Source organism: Triticum aestivum, chromosome 4D, assembly GCF_018294505.1.
Source record: "Triticum aestivum cultivar Chinese Spring chromosome 4D, IWGSC CS RefSeq v2.1, whole genome shotgun sequence".
NCBI lineage: Eukaryota > Viridiplantae > Streptophyta > Magnoliopsida > Poales > Poaceae > Triticum > Triticum aestivum.
Genome location: NC_057805.1, coordinates 334612564 through 334623436, shown reverse-complemented (window position 1 = coordinate 334623436; position 10873 = coordinate 334612564).

Below are 10873 nucleotides of genomic sequence, written 5' to 3'. Positions count from 1 at the left end.
CCGACGCTGTCCCCATGTTGTGCACTCCCACCATCAGCAACGTTGCCATCACCAAGACCCTTATCGACGGGGGTGCTGGCCTCAACGTGATCTCCATCGCGACCTTCGAGATGCTCCAAGTGCCCTATGACCAGCTGATGTCGACTAGGCCCTTCTCTGGGGTGACGGGCGGGTCTAACATCCCCCTGGGGCAATTGCACCCCCGGCAACTACCACACCGAGCTCATTGACTTTGACTTGTCCCACATTGGCCTCTCGTACAACGCCATCCTGGGGTACCCCGCGCTCGCCAAGTTCATGGCAGCGACCCACCATGACTACAATGTCCTCAAGATGCCTAGCTGCAGTGGCATCATCACTGTGGTCTGCGACGAGAAAGACGCGGTTTGCCCCCTCGAGCACGCTTACCAGGCCGGCGCAACTGAGAACTCTGACGGCGAGGGCGTCGCGGCGCCTCCCGAGGACGCCCCCGCGAAGAAGAAGCAGTTGCTCCCCAAGGACCTCCCTAAAGCGAAGAAGCAGATGGCTGGTGGCGACATCCAAGGCCCCGCCCCTGCTGGCGAGGCCTGCCGTCCTCCCACATAGGAAGGCACGCCCGACGCCTCCGTTCGGCTGGGCTCGGTGGCTTTCACCTGGAAAGCATCCGACCCGACCAGCGTGCCAAGGAAGGTGCTCGGGCACCACTTGGAGGCGTGCCTTGGAGCGCACCCCTTCAATCAAGGAGCACAGCGCCAAGTGCCGGGGAAACAAGAATTCATCGCTCAGGAGATTCGTAAGCTGCGGGAAGCTCGGGCCATCCGCGGCGCGTGCCATCCCGCGCGCCCCGCCGACTCAGTCACCGTCCCCGACGTGGGCTACAAGGTGCACGTGTGCGTTGACGTCGCGAGCCTCAACAAGGCCAGCTCCCAAGACCTCTTTTGGCCATCGCACGTCGGCCGGAGCAGGGGTCTCGCCACTAACTACACCCACATGCCCTTCGGCCTGGAGAGCGCGGGCACCACCTTCCAAAGGTTGGTGCCCCTTGCAATGGCCCCTCGCGAGACCCCCAAGGCCTCAGGAGCCCTCCGGTCCCTGAGAGGTGAACCTTCGCGACGCGCTTCGTCAAGCGCCCCGACGCTTCCACAACATCGTGTTGTCAGGTGACTTTTTGGATTGATCGAAATTGAGGGCGCCCCACGGGCTGCATCATCCTCAAGCTGGACAGGGTCCGTCCCTGCAACCGCTTCACTTTTTGGTCGTGTACTGGATTTGGTTACGCTTTACTGAGTAAAGTTTGCCTTAAAAAGGCTGAGAAAAACAACGACAACTAGATCAAAAAGGTGCATGCCTCCTGCCTGGGGCCTCCAAACTACTCCTGGTCGTCGGTCTCCTCATAGTAGTAGACACCATCGGAGATCTCTGGCTCCTGGGCTTCGTCATCTTGTCGTAGCAACCAGGTAGAGGGGAAAAAGGTAGCAAAGCAACCATGAGTACTCATTCAAACTACTCGCAAGACTTACATCAGATCTATGCTAAGTATGCATCAGTATCAACGGAAGGGCTTGTCTGAGGACTATACTGCAGAAATGCCAAAATAGAAGGGAGGACCTAGCCTAACGAAGGCTAGCCTCTTGCAGCGTCTTGCAACAACTGAAGAGAGTAGAGGAACATATCATATAGTAAAAAGTATATAATAGCAACGCCTAGAGATCCTTCCTCATCTACTGCGCGAGGAAGCGATACTGGAGCTTGTAGGGTAACGCAGCAGAAAATAAAAAAATCCGACCTACGCACCATCCCAGGACCACTATGAAGATGCATACAAGGTTTGATCTAATCATGACCGACTCGAAGCACGGCTGAAGGAGAGTCGGTGCGGATCCCCGCGGCTAGGATTTTACAACCTCCCAACCGCGAGGATGTTCTCTCTCAGATAGTCCCTCAAGCGGTCCCTCGGACAACCCTTCAGGAGGCCCTCGGATAGAAACTCGATCAGTCCCTCGGACAGCCCTTCGGGAGGCACATGGTCAGATCCTCAGACAAAACCTTAGACAAAACCTCAGCCTATCTCTCGAACTAAGATCGAAAGTATGACCTCTCTACCGGTTTCACACATACAGTGTCAGCTATCCGGTAGGGTTTCGCCGTCCAGAACTAGGCCCTACCGACGACTAGATAGCCTTACGACTCTATGAAACTATTTTGTGTGAGGGAGGGATAGATGGCAGATCATGCATGCCTTGTGTTTGAGAGGCAAGGGGTAGAGGGCCACTTGGAAATACCAAAATGCCCATAAAAATGTCCTTCCTAAGGGCAAAATGGGGTGGCTAGTGGAGCTCCATGGAGGAGCTCCTCCCATGGCTGCTCACCACGTGTGGAGCCCCCCAAAAAGGGGTCCCACTACCCCATGTCATCCCCTTGACTTTTGGGACAAAACCCCAAAAGGTGGCTTTCTAAAAGGCCACAAAAGGGAAATCTAGAAATTTTTGCATGGTCCAGAACATTTTCGGCACCAACCAAAAAAATCTTGACTCATTCTGAAACATTTCCGGTATGTTGTTTGTCTCTGAAAGGTTTTCGGTTTTACTCTCTGAAACTTTTTTGTTGTCTCCAAAACTTTTCCAGAAATAATCTCCCCGACTCCCTGTCTATTACTTAGCAGATAGATGACCCTTAAGTGTGTGACCATGTAGATTCGGTGAAGTATAGACATGATCGAAACTTTTCTGGTCAATGATCAATAGCGAAACCGTGGACATCCATATTGATCCCTATACCCACATGAATGAATATTCACGCGAACCTGTAATTACCGAATGTTGTTCCTCTTGCTTCGCGATATGTTACAAAAACCCGAGGTGAGATTTATCAGCATCCTCATGGATCAACAACTTTGTCCACTATGCCAGTTACCTCGTTACTAGTTTTGTTCTCTTTTCTAGTTCCTGCATTTCAGCATCCCTATGATCAAATCATGTTGTGTCTGGCCAGACAATGATGGAAACCATAATACCAAGAGGACCCAAAGAATATCTCTCCATTATCGGAGGAGCAAATCCCAATCTTGAGCTATCTAGTTCCTTGTCATACTTTTCCATGAACCTGTAAACCACCGTAATAGCCACCCTTTTACGGATGACGTTTAACAAACCCCAAAGTTCATGAAGCAAGCATGAAGGAACTCGATACTCTCATGGTCTAAGAAATTATGCAAATGTTAACTTTCTCTATCTTATATACCATTAACTCATGATGAACATATCTCATAGCATAACATCAATCGGGTCGATTCAACACAATTGTTCTTCTAACATTGTGTCTGTCGGTGTACAAAAGTAGGGGCCTTCTGTACCCCTTTACTTGTGCACGGGCAGTTGTAGCCACACCTACGGCCACGCTTGGCGGGGAAGAGGAAGCAAGGAACAAGACTACCAGAGCTGCGCTGAGACCAGATGCGCGAAGAGCGAAGGGGCAAGGTGGGTCTCCCCCGGCAAGAGCCTTGCTGGGGACAACCTACGCTGCCCCGGCAAGGGCCTTGCCGGGGCAAATTACCCAATACCAGCAAGACCGCCACCCTAGAGCCTGAGAGTTATGACACCATCGACAACATTGGAACCAAGGCTCGGGAGGCGCCTACATGGTGGCATGCAGATCTTTGTGAAGACTGAAGGCCTGCAAGACCAGATGATTACCAGAGGACGAAGGCCCCCCGGCAAGACCCTTGCCGGGGACGCCCACAAGACCCCGGCAAGGCCCTTGACGGGGACATCTGCGGGGCCACAACCGGGCCCGCACTTACCAAGGTTTCGCTACCCCATGGTCGTTCCGACGCAGCAGCCAGCCTGCCAACTAGGCACACACCTACGTGGCAGCATGCAGCTTCTAGGCCAACCAAGAAAGCGCCTGTGTGGTGGCATGTAGATCTTCGTGAAGACTCTGCCACCGCACCAACTCAGCAGCGAGCCAGCCAGCATGGCGCTGCACGCCCCATCAGCATGGACGCGCGTCGGAGTGAGGCGAAGCGGTGATGGACGGGACGAGCTTCCTTGCCGTCCCCGATAAAGCAAGAGGACACGTCGGCAGCGCATTGAATGCATTTTGTCCTACGATGCCAGAGATAAACTTGTACACTGTAGACACTTTCCACCTCCTGTGCGCGGCTGTGGCAGCCCCTTCGACATATAAAAGGAGGCCCGAGGCATACTGAGGAAGGATTCAGACTTTTTGGGCTAGGCATGCACCGCAGCTAGTTCAAGATCTCAAGAACACCAAATATACACCAAAGCAGGACTAGGGTATTATGCATCGCTTGCGGCCCGAACCTGGATAAAATTCCCCCGCGTTGATCTTCTGAACCCGCTCTTTTTACATCCCCGCACCCCGGCAACCGTAGTAGGGATTCCCCGTGATCTCATAGGTGTCGTTCTTGAACCCCGACATCTTTGGCGTGCCAGGTAGGGGTGCTGGCTGTGAAAATCCGGTTTGGAAGTTAGCACATCGACTTCATCATCACCATGGCCCCCAAGAAGAAGGGGATCATAGCGATTGGGTCGTCCGGAGCCGGCCCGTCCGCACCACCATGGGCGGGCGACGGACTGGCCATGGACGACGCCAGAGGCGCGGCCCGCGAGCATCCACGACACTCTAGAGATCGAAGCCAGGCGAGCGGCGTCGTCCGGGTCCAACACGACGAGCCACACGCCGCTGGGCCCGGGGGCGGGGTTGTGCTGCCCACAGGCAGCACGGCGACCTCCCGGGCGCCCTAGCCGGCGTCCGCGCCGCGACCTTCCCAGGCCGCGTGCGATGAACAACACCGCGACGCCGGCGCCCCCGGGCGCCTCCGCGGGAAGAGCCCTTTGCGTCACTCTCAGGACGCGCCGGGCCAGCATGCACACCTGGACGCTGGCAGGGGCGGCGCGCGACCGCGAGACCGTGATAGAGCTCCTTCTAACGTGGTTAGAAGTCAGAGCGCGTCACGGTCCACGCAGCTTTCGCCACCTCCCACGCCAGCAGAGGCATTGGCGCGCGTGCAGCTGCTCCTCGACTTTCCTCCTGCAGCGGAGAAGCTCGACGAGTGGAGAGCCACCATTCGGAGCCTCGTCAGCTTCGCCAACAAGGACGAACCGCGACTAGCGGAGCCCTCGTGCCGACGCTCTGTAGAGCCGGCACACGCCGATGGTGGGAGGATCGGAGGCGCTGCAACCACGGTGCACTCTCCTCCCCCACGCCAGCAACATCAGCCGCCGGCTCGTCGGGCCAATGCCTGTGACGACGTTTCCACAGCGTCGTCCAACCCACGAGCCCGCCGTGACCAACGTCAAGTTCTTCGGGAGCGGGCCCAGGAGGATGCTCGAACTACCATCGAGTGACGGCGGGAGGCGCGCCATCAGTCAGATCGGCGTGCAGGGCCTGCTATGGACCACCCAGCGCCGGGGGGCTCTGGCGACCTGCCTTACGAGGTGGGTTGTCCGGCCTTTACCTGAGAGCTATGGCAGTTCCAGTGGCCCTCCCACCACACGTTCAAGCCTGATGTTGGGGAAAAGTACAACGGCAAGACTCACCCGTCGGAGTTACTCATCATCTACACCATCGTGATGCAAGCTGCCGGGGCTTGCGACGACAAGGTGCTCGCCAACTACTTTCCGTTGGCGCTTAAGCCCAACGTCATGTCGTGGTTGATGCACCTGCCAGTGGATTCCATCTCTTCCTGGTCGGATCTGTGCCACGAGTTTGTTGGTGCCTTTACCGGAGGCCACCAAGCTCTTGGCCAGGAAAGTGACTTGCATGTCATCCCCCAGAAGGATGGCGAGTCCCTGCGTAAGTACATACAAAGATTCAGCCGTGTGAAGTACACCATCCTAGATGTTCATCCCGCCGTTGTCATCAGTGCGTTCCATCAGAACATACGCAACCGTAAGATGCGTGAAGAGCTGGCGATGAACAAGGTCAGGGATGTAGCCGAACTTTATGTTCTGGCTGATAGATGTGCTCGGGCTGAGGAAGGAAGGAAGTACCCCGGCGAAGATGGCGGCGCGGAAACCGACTCTGCTGACGAAGACACCGCCGCTCCGATGAAGAAGGGTCGGCGCCGCAACAGGAAGCATAAGGGCAAAACTGTGCTTGCCGTTGAGGGATCTCGCGACCCCGGCAGCGCCAAGAAGGCCAAGGCCGACGACCCCGGCAAGGAGGTTGCCGGGTGCACTGCCTGCCGGGCCTTGGCGGCCGCCGACAAGTCAGGAGGCTCCGACAAGCAGTACTGCAAGATCCATCGCACCAAGGGCCATGACCTCCAGAACTGCCGGCAGGTTGAGCTGCTGGCAGAAAAGCAGAAAGCTGAATATGAAAGGCGGGACAAGGAGAAGGGTCAGGATGGTGCTGAGGGGTCCGGCAAGAAGCATGGAGGCCAAGGAGGTCGCCGCGGCAAAGATAATCAACAAGAGAGGCCCGCTCGGGGCCGTGACAAGAAGGAGGGAGATGATGATCATGATGAAGATGACGAGTCCGGCGAGCACGAGTCCTAGAAAGCTACAGAGGCCATGTGCGTCGATGGTGGCGCCTCAGTGCACATCTCCCACCGCCAACTGAAGCAGTGGGTGCGTGAGATCACTACGGTTGAGCCATGGTTCGATGCCCAGAAGCCACTGAAGTGGTCCATCACCCCTATCATTTTTACACCGAGGACCACCCTGATCGCACAACTGCGGTCGGGTGTTTGCCGTTGTTGGTTTCGCCAACAATACGCAATCTCAAGGTAACAAAAGTGCTAGTTTATGGTGGGGCTGGACTGAACCTGATCTCGCCTGCCGTGATCAAGAGGCTGCAAATCCCCGATGGAGACCTCGAGGAGACGGGCACGTTTCAAGGGGTCAAACCAGGGAGGAGTCAGCCAAAAGGTAAAGTCACGCTGCCCGTTACATTCGGAGGCGAGCTGAACTATATGACGTTGAAGATCGTTTTTGATGTCGTCGAGTGTCGGTGTCAAAACCGGCAGATCTCAGGTAGGGGGTCCCGAACTGTGCGTCTAGGATTGATGGTAACAGGAGACTGGGGACACGATGTTTACCCAGGTTCGGGCCCTCTCTATGGAGGTAATACCCTACTTCCTGCTTGATTGATCTTGATGAATATGAGTGTTACAAGAGTTGATCTACCACGAGATCGTAATGGCTAAACCCCAGAAGTCTTGCCTATGTGAATATGGTAATGAGTATCTCTATCCAAACTATGCTCTCCGGTTTATATAGACACCGGAGAGATCTAGGGTTACATGGAGTCGGTTACATAAGGAGGAATCTTCATAATTGGTCGCCAAGCTTGCCTTCCACGCCAAGTAGAGTTCAATCTGGACACGGGTACAATCTTCGGCCTTCATGTCTTCACAGCCCATCAGTCCGGCCCAACGAATAACAGGCCGGACGCCCGAGGACCCCTTAGTCCAGGACTCCCTCAGTAGCCCCTGAACCTGGCTTCAATGACGAGGAGTCGGGCGCGCAGATTGTCTTCGGCATTGCAAGGCGGGTTCCCCTTTTTCCGAACTCCACGATAGTCTTCGGATGTGATTATTGTATCCGGACCTGTAACACATACCACACACAACCGCAGAGAGAACATAATATTTGCACGAATCTAATCTACTGACAGCTTTTTACAACACGACACCACGTCTGTCCGGTCATAATTTCGAACCGTTTTTCATCTGCTACCCCATGTTCCGAGACGCAGTTGCTATTGGCACGTCTTGTCGAAGCAGAGATTGTGTCCCCTTATTGCGGGATTCTCATCAATGCGGGCGTGGGCGGCCCAACCGTGCCATTTGCACGGCCCTTGGGAATAGGTTAGTTTAAGGCGAGCGGGGAGGCGCTTGATATTCATGGCCTTTATAAGGGGATAAGGATTCCCTATCTTTACCCACACCTCGGTTCCTCCTCAGCCCTTCTGTCCCTGAGCTCCAGCGCCCAAGCTTTAGCTTTTCCCTGGCTCGAGAAAGCACTCCGAAGATGTCCAGATCCGGAGTAGGAGGTAAGTGGATGGCCTCTTCCGTCAAGAAGAAGGATATCAAGGAGCTCCGGGAGGCCGGGTATCTGGCCAAGGAGATCGCTCATCGACTCCCGGCCAAGGGACAGATCGTCCCTACTCCCGAACCCCACGAGAGGGTTGTGTTTCTTACACATTTCGTCCGTGGGTTGGGGTTCCCTCTTCACCCGTTCGTCAGTGGGTTGATGTTTTACTATGGGCTGGATTTTCATGACCTAGCCCCCAACTTCATCCTCAACATTTCGGCATTTATCGTTGTTTGTGAGGCTTTTCTCCGCAGCCCACCCCACTTCGGCCTGTGGCTGAAGACCTTCAATGTGAGGCCGAAAGTAGTGAGCGGTCAACAAGAAGAGTGCGGAGGTGCTATGGTGGGCAAGATGCCCAACGTCACCTGGCCCGAAGACTCATTCGCAGAGACGGTGAAGGGGTGCCAATCGGAGCGGTTCTACATCACCGAGCCGCGCGACACCAACTGGGCGACGACCCCCGAATTCTGATCCGGAATCCCGATGTGGCTCACCTCCTGGCAAGAGATGGGCCTAACCTGGGGTCCTTCGGACGAGCTAACTGGGCTCCATACGTGCGTCCAAAACATGATAGGCAGGAAAATCAAACTCGTCAATGTGGTCCAGGTCATGCTCATTCGTCGGGTCCTTCCGTGCCAACGCCGGACTTGCTATCTGTGGGAGTTCAAACCGGCCAATCACCAGATGCTACTAGAGCTCTTCGGCACGACGCACGAAGAAATCTAGAAATTGCTCTTCAAGGCTGGTGAGACACCACCGCCAATGACCGAAGATCGCGGGCTCAGCTTAAAACGCCAGGCTAACCCGGTAAGTCCTTTTTAATGTTTTCAAGGAGTACCCTATACTACCATATTTTGAGGGGAAGCCTAAGCTTTCCTTCCCCTGTTTTCAGGCCTGGATCAAGGTAGCAGAGGAGATTAACTGTCCGGCTCTGCTGCCCGAAGACCAAGAATTCCCATTAGTGGAGAAAATGTTGTTCCCTGCACCTTATGAGGTGCCGGAGAAGACGGCCCAAGGGGCCAAGAAGGGCCCTCGCCGTAAAAGCACTCTGGATGTGACGTCCGGAAGCGAGACTTCCTCTTCATCCGCTGACGACGACGACGAAGAGGAAGAAGAAACTGACTCCCCACCCGAAGTGGGGAGGAGGAAGAGAGCGGCCCCCACATGTCCGGGGGCGAAAACGCCCAAGAGGGTTAGAGGCTTCCTCGCGGATAACTCCGTGTGGGATGTTGATAGCAGTCCGGAGCGACCTCGTCGGACCAAGCCTCAGGCCGCCTCATAAGTACCAGAATCCGAAAACATCTGGACTTTCTGGTCGGTGATATTGATATACCTTAAACCATGTTATTACAGTCCGGCACGCGATGGCTCCCCGTGATCCTCGGTAGAGGAATCGCTGGACTCAAAGGAGATGGCTAGCATGTCTCCGCCACCTGCTCATTTCATCTCTCCCAAGGGTGACGACGAGGTGGTGTCGCAAAAGACCTTCCCCAACTGGGGGGAGCTGCCGGAGATCATCGGGGTGGCGCCCCAGGATGATTCTTCAGTCGCCGGACACATGGGGGAAAAGTCCCCGCGGGGACTGGTGACGGGGCCCGAGTTCCCTTCGGACCTCAGCCGGATACCATTCCGGAGATCCACACGGCTCCGGGGTCCAGCGAACGGCATTCTCCACAAGGAGGGAACATGCCTGTTACACCGGTGACCTCTGTCCAGCCAGAGGCACCGGATAATCTGCTGGAGGCGCTATGAGGCGCCTCTATCGTAGATGAACATCGTGTCCTTATGGACACGGTAATAGAAAAGGTTCAGTTCGTCAAAAGCGGAATGACTGAAGCCTGCACTAGCCTTCTAACAGGCTTTCAAGTAAAGTAATGTGGTTGTAGGAAAAAATATCACAGTATAGACAGTAGCCCCTGATGCTCTGTTTGGTGTTCGGGAAGAAAAGCCGAACAGAGGATCAAGAATAAATACTGCAGGAGTCTAACATGAGTTGTCTATGTGAACAAGCAGGTATCGCTGCAGGCTGCCACTGCTCATGCTGCGGAGGTCTCCAGACTGAAGCAGAAACTGGAGCGGGCCGAGGAGGAGCTCGGCCTCGTGAAGAAGCAGCTAGAGGATAGCCAAGGTATGCAGTAACCTGTGGGTATATTTCGAAAAAATGAATAGTCCGACCGGACTAAAGTATCATAAACTTTATTAGGGGCCATGACTGAGGTGGCGGCCCTTAAGAAGGCACTACCTGAGGCCAAGGACAAAGCGGCCAAGGAACGTGCCTCGCGCGAGAAGCACGAGGCCCAGGTTGGCGAGGCGCAGCAACACCTCCAAGGCGCGATAGAGAGATTTGAGTCCTTGGAGCGCGATTGTAAGGCGCAAGAGTCTGAATTGGCGAAGGCCCGCCAGAGCGCGCAGGATGCACGAGCCGAAGCCCAGAGCGCCCTCCAGGAAATTCAGGCGGCCAGGAAGATTACCGCGGTTAAGTCTTTCACCATGCATAGCAAGTATGTAGAAGAAACGTTCCTTGTACTTGTCCTGAATTTGGATTTTCCAGGGGCGTTTACGGATCTGCCGCACAGTGTATCAGATGCTGCCGTGCATTATAGAGCCGAAGAAGGGATGTCGACGGAGAAGCTATTCTGGTCCCAATATCTGGGATCCGAACATCCAGCACCCTTCAGCGACCAGCTAAAGCAGTTGGTCGAGCTGCACAGGTTGGCAGAGCTAGCCATGAAGGACCTGATAGTCCGGCTGTGGCCTGCCGATCCTATACCTAGCAGCTACTTTGGACTTGTGCAGCGGCTTGTGAGTGCTTGTCCGCGGCTTGAAGCCGTGAA